General features: G+C 38.4%; 1 protein-coding gene across 3 annotated transcripts in view; it reads right to left on the bottom strand.

Moving 5' to 3' along the window:
• PTPN12 (protein tyrosine phosphatase non-receptor type 12) overlaps positions 1 to 13,436 on the bottom strand; it is a 71,490-nt gene that overhangs the window by 44,005 nt on the left and 14,049 nt on the right. The window lies entirely within an intron of this gene.

The raw sequence follows: 13,436 nt of genomic DNA, 5'->3' as shown, positions 1-13,436 counted from the left end.
ACTCCTTTCTGGGCTTCTTGTCAAGGGAAGCACGAGAATAGCTCACCAGGACTTCAATTATTTAAAGTCCTCAAATTGTCTCCAAAGCCTTATCTGAAATTGCTGATGGTCAAAATATCAGTTAGTGAAACAGTGATGTTTGCTAGAATCTCATTTTAACCATAGCTGAGAAGCAGGTTTCCTAATGTGAAACACCAGCTACTAGAATACTCCCCAATGTTCATTTGCTACTTAAAAACAGGCAACAGCAAGAGGCTGAGGAAGCTCTGCATGGCCAGCTCTGGCAGCAGAGTCATGAGGTAGCATCAACCACAGCTATTTCTACCATCATCTTGACAATGCATTGTTCTTACTACTAGCAGGGAAAAAGAACAACATATGAACTATGTTCAACTGTGCTTTCATCCTAATAATTTAGATAAACATTACTAGGAGAGAACATATTTCCTGATACTTTCATATGGTGAGACATACAGTACCTGTGATGAGGAACATGAACCAAGCTACCAGAAAGATGTCAAAATAACAATGTTTTGGTTATCTATGGTCAGATTACACAGGTTTCAGATTCCATACCAGTACTATTAACAGGATGTCTTTGTGAAAAGACAACTCACATGGAGGCTTAAATGTATCACTGATTAAATGGGGCTCTGACTTTCTAAAATTGATTTGGTTCCAGAAGCACTTTGGCTCACTGTTCCTGCAAATCTGACTGGAGTTTCCCTATACTGCTTTCTTACCACTGAGGGTTCTGGGAAACTCCAAGACAAGCTGATGCTAATAAACCCAGCTCTCAGCTGGAATGGACTATCCTTAGTCAGGGGATCCTCTGCAGCTCTGGGTTGCAAAACCAAGGGATAAATGAGCACGGTGGTTTTCTTTAGTCACTCCATCAGAACAAGAGCTGTGTAAGGAGAGTGGAGCACAGTGCAGCTTAGCCCCAGTGTGATGTTATGGTACATTCCCAGTGCTTTGAGCTGCTCTGTAAAACAGTAACCAGAAGTGGAATCACTGATATTAAGGAGAGATTTAGCCTTAAATGAAAAGATGCAGAGAACAGAAGAGAGGGAAGACTTACAGAGTGTGCCCTTCACCAGAAACAGAGATGAAAGTAAATAGTTTTCCTACTCTTTGGATTTAAAGCTTCTCAGTACAAACCCAACATGTATGATACATTAAGAACAGATACCAAAGCAACAGCATCCCCATGACCAGACCACAGAAGAGTAGAAGAAATTATCTAAAGGAAAGCTGAGATTTTTCTACTAAGAACACTCCCAAAGCAGGTTTTATTCCAAACTAAAGAGGTTATTCCAAAACATGAGGTTTTATTCCAGCTCAATCAGGCATCTAAAAAGAAAGCAAACTATGCTTTTTCCAGAGTCACATGAGAGAGGCTGGGCCAGTCACCACTGGTAAGGACTCTGCAGCTCTTCAGTTTCAGTGCTTATGTTTTAACATACATAACATCCTGAAACAGTCAAAAGCATCCTGTGACAAGCAGTCAAAAGAAGAGCTTTATAGCCAATACAGACTGGATACAATTCACACAAATAAGCAGCATAAGGATTTAACAGGTATCAGTAAAACCTCTGTCTTTGAAGAATACTTAGTTTATTTAACCACATGAGTTCTCCCTGAGAAATTTCATAATCTATTACCATCAAGATTTCCTACTCCCCACTGTCTTTACCATTCCCTTGTTCGTGACTTCACAGTACGTGTAATGAGGCATTAAGTTCCATGGAGAATATATTTCACTTTTGTCTCTGCTCAGTATCAGAAAAGAAAAAGGGAGGGAAAAAACCATACATGTGCACACACACAAAAAACCCAACCAAAATAAAAAGTTCTTCTCCCTCTTCCTTCACAAAATGCAAAACTCTTCCTCTTTTCCCACGCCTTGGAACACATTTCCTTGAGGTCAGTGTTTGTTTTCGGCCCAATTCATATTAGGTTAAAGAAAAAAAAAAAAAAAAAGCATAAAAAAAGCAACAGGAAACTCTGAGCTTTCACTCTTAACAGAAGCAAATTAGAATTTCTTACCTGCTAGTCCCTAATACCAAAGTTACCATGAAGGAAGTCTTAAAGCCTTTTAATAAACCTCTACCCCTTAAATAAAAGGTGTGCTATAGCTGCCCCAAGACTTTCACCAAGAATGATTTTATGCTGAAAAGCTAGAGCCTAACAAACGCTCCAGGTAAACAGCATAGCTGTTCATGCAGTCAAGAAACATTGCTATTGAGATCTGGTTTGGGGTCTAAATTGCCTTACTGAAACATCTCTGTAACTCAAAGGTGCTGCTCCTCTCAGTTATGGGACAGCTGAATCACTAAGTGATGACAGAAACTCAGTATTAAATATGCTGCTGCTGGACATGCAATCAATTCCATTAAAATATGTGCTCTCTTTCACCAGAAGTCTAAGGTTTTTTTTTTTTTGTCAGAAGCATGCTTGGCTCTTGTATAGAAATACAGTATCTGTAAAGACTTTCAGTAGTTCAGACCTCCCAGTATTCAAAAAGCAAGATTAGGATGCCACTAATACACTTACATTAGCTCATAATTGGCAAGTAGAACACCCACAAGGTTTTAACAATTCTCCCTCCCCAAAAAAACACAATCTGAAACCTTTCCAGACACAAGTACAAAAAAAAGAAAACTTAACAAGCACCAAATCAGTACTTCTGTGCAGTAACATATAGAGAGGGAATATAAAAGGGAACATAAAGTGAAAGAGAAGGTATGAAACAGAAAATACATTTCTACTAACTGGAGAAATCATCCTAACTACTATTTTCACCCCTTCTTTGAGGCTGTGTCTGGAAGCCAAGGAATGTGCTAGTTATAAAGAGGCCATTTATGATGGAGTTCAATAGCATTTTAAAAGCCAGAAAGAAGTAGCCTCATTAAAGAGACAAACTTGCACTAAGATTTCGACTGTAATAAATCGAGCTAATAACCAGCACAGTATTTATGGCTATGCAAAGAACTTTGGGTCATAATTGTTTATATTTGCAGTATGTCAATTTTTGTCTAACAAATGTGTCCCTAACAGTTCAAAAGCACACACCTTCCAAACAGATTATACCAATTTTGGTTTCAAAAAAAGATAGAATATGGAATGCAATGGCCAACAAAATTCTCATAATTACAGCAGAAAGAGCTATAAAGCAACTATTCACATTAAACCAAAGGAATGGACAGTAAAGAAACAACAAATCTGGACAATTCACAAGCATTACTTTAGATTATTTCTCTCCATATAAACTTTTCTTATTAGCTGAACATTCAAGAATTGAAAGAAACACAGCTATGTCTGAACAAATTCACTCAGTTTACTTTGTTTCTGCTGAATTTTAGAAGTCCTTAAACCTTCTGCACATTATATATATATATATATATATATAGGCATATCTCTCCTACAGAAGTTTCAGGGGCATATAGGCAGCATTTTATACAACCTTATAGTCCTACCACTCACAAAGAAAATTTTTCTTTCTTCACTTATATTTTGATAGTTGAGCTTTTTCAAAACCAGGAAAAGGATCCAGTTTCTCTGAAACATAACCACTTCAAATATATTGTCTGGCATATCATTAGCACTTAGTTCCATGATAACCTTAATCACAGCTGTTCTCAGGCCATGCAAACCCAAAGGTGACTAGAGCCAAAGTTGCTTCTTCTGCAGCCCTGTATCCTTATTTCATTAGAATGCCCAGAGACAAGACTACTACAGTGAATATACTAAAAAGTAAATTAAAGTAGTGTTTTAATCAAACATTTTACAGTCTAAACTTATCACAAACATTTTAGAGGAAAATTTTAATTCTGAAGACTTGTAAAAGCTTGCATCAAACTCAAGGGTGAAGTAACAAGTGCATTTTATATGCCCTCCTTTTAAGACCAGCACTGAAAATCTATATCCCTGACACTGCTAAAACACATCCCTTTATATACATTTTATTACTTTAACACCAAAGCTGCGAGTCAAAGTTTATTTTTTCATTTCCAAACACTTTGTAGTATGTCTTTATTACATTTATCATGTAATTACCACTGAAATTCTTCTATTTTGATGAGCAGAGAAATGTTTACCTCATATGAAGCATAGACTCAATCACATAAAGGTTTCTAAGGAGTCCCTCATTTATGTGTGTACCCTGCAGGCTGTTTGTTACACAGCTAATTTGCCAAATACAGTTCTTCTACAGTGCCAAATTTCAACAAATAAAAAGGTACTAAGGTCAACTGGTGAAATGAATCTAGTTCAGGCAAGTGCCTTGTCAACCAAGCTGCTGATAAACTTAAAATAGCCCTCAACTGTCATGTTTTTAAAAGCTGAAAATTTACAACCCAGAATGTAGACCCTGATGGTTTGTTTGCTAAACAATAGAGAACCCTCATTAAGTTTTTTCTATCTGTAATACAAACAACTTTATTCAACACCCCTGGGTTCTGGATGATAGATTTGCTTCCAGGTATTTCAGAAACACACAGGAATAGCTCCAGATCCAGCCTCAAGATTCATATCTATAATTCTGATCTATGGGGAACAAGTGACAATGTAACAAGACTCCACTTCCTTTCTTGGGAAAGGAAACTGTTCTAATCTAAGCTTCAAATAAGGATTTGATACGGTGCCAATTCAGAAGAAGAGTATGTGAATTTTTACAAGAATTCAGGCAAGACAAGAGTCTCTTTGGACTGTTTTTAAAAGAAAAATATTGAATACTATCATCTGACTAGAGCCATTTCACAAGATGAGCGTCTAAAAAAATTTTCCCAGGCCAATCAGGCATTTTCTTTCATGACTTCTCATGGAAAGCAGAGCACATCTACAGACATTTGATGACAAAGCTAGAAAACAACGAGAGGAAGATGGGAATATTACACAAAGCAAGCAGACAGACTTTCTGGGTAAAAGAAATAAGACTCAGTTTAAAAAATGCCAAGTGAAGTTGCATACTAGAAGCTGACAGTGAAGAGGATATATATGCCAGTTAGCACAAAGTGACTAAGTGACAACTTGTGTTTACACCAGTCATGGAGGAAATCCACAGGATATTTAAAACAGTCTGCATTCAGCAGTAAGTCCAGCAGGCCGGGATGCTTCTGGGGACAAGACAATATAATTTCCCCACAACCAAAAGGAGATAAAAGTTTTTTCTTCTTTCTTAATTAAATAATGGGTGAGGCTGTGATTTTTCTTTTTTGATGGATTTTGTGTTCTTACTTTTCTTCATGGTCCAATACCAATAATACTCATTGAGCTTAAAATGCTGAACTTTTCCTCTTCAGACAGTAAGAATCATATTTTACATTATCTGTTGCTTGCAATGTGTAAGTGCCCATTAGCACAGGGAAAGAGTTAAGTAGCATTTACATTGTATTTCCTGGTATTTCACAAAAAGCATGAATTCATTTTTATGTTAATTTTTTTTTTCTGATAGTCTGGTTCTACTTGGACATTTTTGCTGTAAAAAAAAGAATGCTAGCAAACAGTAAAATAATCTTAGCATCTTTCAGCTAAAAGTTCAATTTTTTTTTTTTTTCTGGAAAAAAAAGCAGTATTTTCCTTCTAAAGGCCATAACCAAACCTTTTAAGTCTAACATCACCATCACTCTAACCACTGCCAGTCTACACTTTATCTGACTCTTCCATGGAGTCTGAAAGGCTTCTTCTGAATTTAAGTCCCTTTTGAAAGTCGATTTAAAAAGCTACTAGGTAGCCAACAAATCCAAAACCAGTATTGTTTAACGAGTGCAGAATGACTAGAACCCTCAGAGATCAAATCATCTGCAGCAATGCTGTTACCTGCTCAGAGGTACAATGATTTACTCAGTCCACCTCAACTGTCTCTAATAGTTTAAAAGTTAAGCATGGCATCTTATTCTTTCAAGTTTTATGCAGTGTTTACGTTCTTAATTTTTAAAATTCAATTGTAATGTATAGTTTTCACTTTAAAGAAATAATTGGTTGGAAGGCTGCACCCAGAGACAATGTGGTCAATGTTCAGTGTCCAAGTGGAGGCAAGTGATAAGTGTTCATTCCTCAGGGGTGGGTCAGTATGAGGACAAGTGCTGTTTAATATCTTTGTTGGAGACATGGACAGTGTGATAGAGTATATCCTCAGCATGTTTCCTGACAATACCAAGCTGTGTGGTGTGGCTGCCACCTTAGAAGGATTGCAGGGCATCCAGAGGGACCTTGACAGGATGGAGAGGTGGGCCAGTGCCAACCTAAGGAAGTTCAACACAGCCAAGTGCAAGGTCCTGCACCTGGGTTGACACAACTCCTGGCACAAATACAGGCTGGGGGAGAACTGATAAGAGAGCAGCCCTGAGGAAAAGGACTTGGGGGTTGGTAGTAGATGAGAAGCTTGACATGAGCCTCCAGGGTGCACTTGCAACCCAGAAGGCCAAGCACATCCTGGGCTGCATCAAAAGAAGCATGGCCAGCAGGGAGAGGAAGGTGATTCTGCCCCTCTGCTCTGGTTTTGAGACCACACCTAGAGTACTGCATCCAGCTCTGGAGGCCCCAGCACAGCAAAGACACAGACCTGTTGAAGAGAGTCCAGAAAAGGGCCACAGAGATGATCAAAGGGCTGGACCACCTCTGCTCTATTCAACCTGGAGGACAGGAGGTTCTGAGGAGACCTTATAGCAGCCTTCCAGTACCTGAGGGGGGACTACAGGAAAGCTGGAGAGGGGCTTTTCAACAGAGAGGGCAGTGATAGGACCAGGGATAATGGTTTTAAACTAAAAGAGGGTAGATTTAGGTTAGACATTATGAAAAAATTCTTCTCCATGAGGGTTGTAAAATACTGGAATAGGATGCCTAGGAAGATTTTTCATGCCCCTTCCCTGGAAGTGTTCAAGGCCAGGGTGGATGAGGCCTTATCCAACCTGGTCTGGTGGGAGGTGTCCCTGCCCATGCATAGGACTTGGATCTTGAAGATCTTTAGGGTCCCTTCCAACACAAACCATTCTATGATTCTATGAACATTTTCAGGAAGTGATTTCTAAGGACTGCTCTCTACTTAGAAATGTTCCTAGGGAAATTGTGTTTTTGTTAAAATTTCTTAATACTTAGTTCCCAGTTACACTAACAGATGTTTGAAACAAGCTGCAAAGCAGCACTGCCCATGTGGTATTAGGATTCAAGTTTCATAGGAAAGGATAGGCCCAGAACTTAAGACAATTTAGAGGCAGTATCCATCTCAGAAGTGAGAAGCTGGGATGTTTGCCTCTTCTTGCAGTGCTATGCAGGTAACTTTTCTTCTTCACAGGCTAGGAGGACAACTGAGGGATGTAATATATAAAACCATTTTATTACAAACATCTGAGGCTCACGTGCAGGTAACTTGACTGAGCAAAAAAATCCCCACCACCACCAAAAACCAGGCAGTTGGACTGCAAAACCCTTAATCATTAAACCCTGGAAGTTACACAGAACTGGCAAGGCTTTTTCCCACACACACACCTTTTTCCAAAGAACCCTGAGGATCTAAACAAAAGAAAAATGTAGGCAAGAATCCAGAAGACGAGCTGAAAGCAGCAGTTTGCTTGCCCTGTGTCTATGGAACCCATCCACTAGATGTCAGTGTTCTCTCGGGCAGAGGAAAACCATCTTGGATCCCAACGAGAAGGCAGCATCCTTGGTTATCAGGTCAACCGTAAAGGAGGAAATTAGTATAAAGCATCCCTGGGTATCACCCGGGCAACAACAGAAGCAGCCAGCAACAGTAACATTTGTGGATATCAGACGCAGAACATAAATATAGTGCTGAACACAAAGTTTAGCCAGTCAGGTAAAAGGCTAAAGGCCAAGAGCTGTTTCTTTCAACATTACTGATTAAAAAGTACAGCACATTGGTCAATAGATACTGAGGCATGCTGAAAACGAGTGATAAAAAGGCCACAAGATAAGGATATTTGCGTTTCCTATTTCCTAAAATATCTCAAAACAAATTTTTGGACATAAAATACCAGACAAAAGAATGGGCCGTGCCTCTACCAAAATTCAGCCAGGTCTACAGAGACTTAGACTCAGAAGCAATAGAATAAATTATTATAGCAGTGTGGAATCCTCTGTGACAGGCATGAAAACCCCACCCTAAATACAGGGTAGGGCAGAAGTCAAAGTTCAGGCACATTAAGTGCCTGTTGCAAGAAGAAATGGGTAGGTGCTCCTATTCATCTCCACTGAATCTAAATACCAAGATAAACTATAAATTTATAATAGAATCAAATATTTCAGTTGGAAGTGACTAATAATGATAATGTAGTCCAACTGCCTGTCCACTTCAGAGTGTCTAGATCTGAGTCTAAAAGGAGAATACTGACGTAAGAGTAATCTTAAACTTGACAGTATCACCACATACTGGGAAATTAATGCTACTCTCCAAATTACAGAGGACTAACAGGCAAGGGCATGCCAGAGGGGAAGCAGTACCCTGAATTATAAAAGCAGAAAGACAAGCGAGGGGAAGGTGAGAAAAACCAAGACAATTTTCTATAATATATTTTAATGCACCCAGGATAACATCTATACCATCAAGGAAGTAATCACAGTAGTGGTAGTATCCACAAGAAACCTGGTGGTTCTTATGGAGGAGATTGGGAAGGTTATGAAGCTGGAAAATAAGAAGTTAAGAATTTTGGATGGGATACAAAGTACAGATTTCTTTCTCTTTAAAAGTAACATGACAATTTGCCAGAGAACTCTCACTCCATCCACCAGGAAGAAAAAACCTTGAAGCAGATTTAAGCAGGTACCAAACCTGGTAAAGACACAGGTCCAAAAGCAAGACTGCATACTTATATCTGGTATCCTTGTCAGACAGGAAAAGGCTAAAAAAAATTCACCTTGACTTTCTCCTTTAGAAATGGGAACTTAAAGAGAGAGAGAGAAAAAATGAGGAAGTTGAATAAAAGAAATTATACAGAGCTAAAGAAGTAAAACGTTTGCAAGTGGCAGAGTCTGTTTCCATGTGCCAGGGAGCAGCACCTGCTATGCCAGCACAGCACTGATGGGTTCTGGTGTCCTCTGATCATCATCCTGCTGTTACCATGTATCCAGGCTGTGGAACCTCACACTCACAATCTACAATTCAAAAAAAACTGCTGCTGCAGGATGGCTGCTTCATTCATTAAGATTCTTCCTCTCAGTATCCACAAGTCAGAATAAATAACTAGACTTGGCATACATTTAATTTTGCACACTACAGAAATTTTATATTCTGAAAAAACCCACAGATTACATGATCCTAAAATTTACCTACTCATCTTCCTCCCCAGTTACAAATATACCTATTGTACCCTGTACAGCAGATTATTTTTTCTTTTCCAGGTAGCATAACTCAATCTCCTTCATCTCATTGCTTTGTCCCAAACACCACAAGTGTAGTTATGATCCCTCTGACTGTTCTTTGTTTTATAATCAAGTTACTTTTAAGAGACTGACTGTCTTCTGCCCAGCTCCTATTTTTGCCTGACCAAGTGTCAGTTTCACCCTTGTGCTCTTATGCTGTGAGCCCAAAGAAATCAATATGACTGCCCACACTGTGGAAATAATTCAATTTTTTTTCTTTCTGTGTTCATAGATACACAGCAAGAATACTGTGCTTGCTAATCCATCTCTCTAAGGTAATTTTTTTATAATTTTTTTTTGCCCTCTAGCAGCCATACACAAAATAAGGTGAGCATCCTGGCAACACTTCCTATCATTCTTATTTACACTGTATCTGAATTTCATTCACCATGATGAGACTACTGGTTGGTCAAACACAGGTATACTCAGCACCAACATAACTGGTCTGTAGATTCACCTACCCATCTTTCTCCCCAGTTACAAATATAGCTATTGCACTAGGTGTGACAGATGGTAATTTTAATATCACTAAAAAAATAGAATTAAAAGCTTGCATGACATGTTAATCATCCTTCCAGGTAGCATAAGACAATCTAATTGATATGATTCCTTTGCCCCAAACACCACAGATAAAATTATTAATATTCAACTAATTTACTACTGTGTTCAACTAACAAGTCTATCACTTCAGCATACAAGTAACCTGTACAAAGCAGTACTTCCTTAGTGGCTTATTAATTCTGATTTCATAATTATTAATTCTGTACATAAATATTTAGATACCAACAAACCCCTGTAAGTTACATATATTAATGGATTAGTGGGACTGATGGAAGTCACAAATTCATTATTTTAAAGAAATCAGCAAAATATAATAAAACAGCACAAATAGATTTTAAGCCTTTCCATCTTTTAGGGAAAGGCAAGTAACCAGTCTGAATACAACTCTACAACTCTTAAGATTTTAAAGGTTTTCTTCTAATTATAATCAGGAGTGCATAAACTGCTATTCTGCTTCTTTTCATCATAAGTTATGGAAGATAATAAGTGAAATACAAGAAAAGGAAGTTTTTTATCATCTACATGGTTACAAAATATGGCAAGACCGGTTTCCTACTTCTGTACTTTTGGGATTCTTTCAGTTGCATGAGCAATGCTTCTTCATCAATGCAAGACTGTTCAGCTTCTGGTACAATGAACTAGAACTATCACCAGGACAGTTTCACACCCACCCTTACAGACAAAGGTTACCTGGACTGTTTCTACTGTGCTGCAGGCAATGTTTAACAGCTGACAACAGCTATATTGAGATTTTACACATCCATCACTTCACCTATTACACCAAGTTTAACAGTTTTCCACATCTTACTCCTTTTCAATTCTGCTTCTTTTAGTCTAATAATCTTCTTTTAGCCCACTAATCTTCTTTATTGTCACTGCTTCCCTGTCTTTACAGCAACTTGCCTGTGACACTGGCTGCAGCCCACATTTGCCCATCTAGGAACAAGAAAGTTGCTCATTACTAAATGAAGTTCTCCCTTTTTCTCCATTTGGATATATTTTTTTTTAATTCAGAGAAAATACTACAGTTGTGGTCAAATTCACATCTGAATTCTGAAAAAGCAGATCACATTCCAGTAAAGCCACAGACTGAAGAAGGTGACTCGGTGAGACACTGAGTGTGGACTGGTCAGGAGAGGCAGTGGGTGGATCAGCATCACAAAGCTCGGTGCCTGCAGAGCCCGAGTCAGCCCCCGTTTGCCTGTACAGCCCTGGGGACAGTTCCTGGCACAAGCACAACTTCTTCCACATTTTTACCGTTTCTTTCAACTCAGTACATTGCTCAACATACATTACCCACAGAGAGAGCAGCAGACTGCTAACCTGCACACAAATAAGCTTGAATACCTTCCTCTTTTAGCTCACTAAAACGCAAAGTAATCTCCACAAAGAAACTCCTGCTTCTGAATAGCTTCCTCCTGTCTCATACTCTTCACTGTTTCCTTCTCGATCAAGATGGTATTTTACTTCTCTCAAGAACAATTACACTTTATAGCATTTTACAGAGTATTAAACTTCCTGATCTATCACTGGATAATCAATACATAATTACACTACTAGATAATGGAAATACAAGTTTGTGAAACTGCTGCTCACAGCTCTTTAGTATGATAAAATAAGTAGATGAAACACAACAAATGAGAAAAGTTGTATTACCAAAGTTAGTCCCTCAGATCTATCAAAGCCACTCTTGGGAAAGGCTGGGTAAGAAAGAACAGAATCTAAAATTTTACAAAGTAAGATAGGAAACAGTAGAAGCAAGAAAAGTGTGGGTTATTATTTTATAGAAGAAGAAAAAAAAAAAAAAAAAGAGAACAACTGGGAAAGTGAGGCTACATAGCACTGAACAACTTCAAAGGAACAGGTTAAAGGCTGCTAACAGCCATGAAAATTATGTGACTTGCTTTTCAGTGCAGAAATACATATGCCTTTAGCCATAAAAAAAAACCAAAGAACAAAAACAGAACAAAAAAACCCACAAAAAACGAAACAAACAAAAAAGGCCCAGCAATACCAACAAAAAAAAACCAAAAAAAAAAAAACCAAAACAAAACAAACCCACAAAAAACCAAACTTATATTTTCCTCCAGCTGTCAAGGACCACCTATTGCAGCATTTTAATGATGCAACGGTGCACGCAGGTTGGACTGCAGAGAAACAACGACCCTTTCCAAATATTGGAACTCCCATATTTACTAAGAGGAGAACTATTTCAGCATACTCAAAGCAGGACATGAGCCAAGTTTCTAAATCTTATTTTCCCATGATGGAAGTGGCAGCATTCCAACCAAAATCAATAACTTTTAAAGATCTCAATTTATTTTCAACATGTCAGTTAAGTTTAACCTCAAGCCCAATGTCTGCTGCAGTTTGACTTTAAGGAACAGCAGCTTTTTCTAAAGCAATGCCCTCTTTAATCCTTGCATTGTGCCTTCCCTTAAAGACGACCTTCTTATTCCCAGTTGCTAGCATGGTGCATCAGTATTCCACAGGGTAACCAGAACAGCTATTAATGCTAATAAGCTCAGACAGGAATACACGTTTGTTCTAAAGAGACAGTAACAGCATGACAAGTAATAGGATGAGACATACAGGACTGCAGAGTTCAGGCTCTAAAATGCAAAATACTGAAATACACACTCTCCAGCCAAAGTGAATTAATTCACAGGAGCAGTGAAGTACCACAATGTCTTATCAGGACACCAGAGCTTCTTATAGATGTATTATGGTGAATAGTACATTTTGTGAGAACACCCAAGTACATGCTCGTGGTTTGCATCAGGACCCCAGTGCAAGCTGCACTGCTGTTCTCTCTGAATTTGACTGCATCCCATGTAGCTGTCAGGACTCAACATTTATTTCAAGGTACTCAGATGAGGCTTTTGTCTCCAGGAGTCTCTGTAGTAACCAAGCTTAGACTACATTTAGACTGCTCAATACTACAGTTCCTCTTTTGAGGAGGGGGATCCATAAGCAGTATTACCTGGTCCACTACAAACCATCAAACGTTAACCCTGGCAAAATGGACAAAGCACAGTATGAAAATTCATAAGGGACTGTCTGCCTAATGATTCTTAAGAAGGCAATTTCTGAAGAGAATCAAGAAACTTTCAGACATGCAGAGAAAACAGTCTGTTACATTCCAAACAGCTTTGGGGAGACCTTTTCAAACCCTGCAGTTGCTTTTAACCAGTCTGGTTAATCCTCATTGTCCTGGTTCCCAGGCTTCTTGCCTGACTCTTGAGAGGGAACACACTTCTAAGTTTTTCACTTGCTAAAAAATGTTGATTAATCAGAGCTAGATAACATTTGCAGACAACTTTCCCTTTAAGAGGATAAGAAAGAAAATAAAATTTGTGGTTGAACTGTTCTGTTCTGAATTTAAAAACAGACTGATGTAGACCAGCTAGTTTACTTTGACCACTGAATTAAAGCAAACCAAACAAAAAAACGAGAAAAAAAAAAAAAAAAAAAAAAATCTACCCATATACCTTATC

This window comes from Heliangelus exortis, chromosome 1 (genome assembly GCF_036169615.1).
Source record: "Heliangelus exortis chromosome 1, bHelExo1.hap1, whole genome shotgun sequence".
In the NCBI taxonomy this organism is placed as follows: Eukaryota; Metazoa; Chordata; class Aves; order Apodiformes; family Trochilidae; genus Heliangelus; species Heliangelus exortis.
This window is presented reverse-complemented; position numbering and strand designations above follow the sequence as displayed.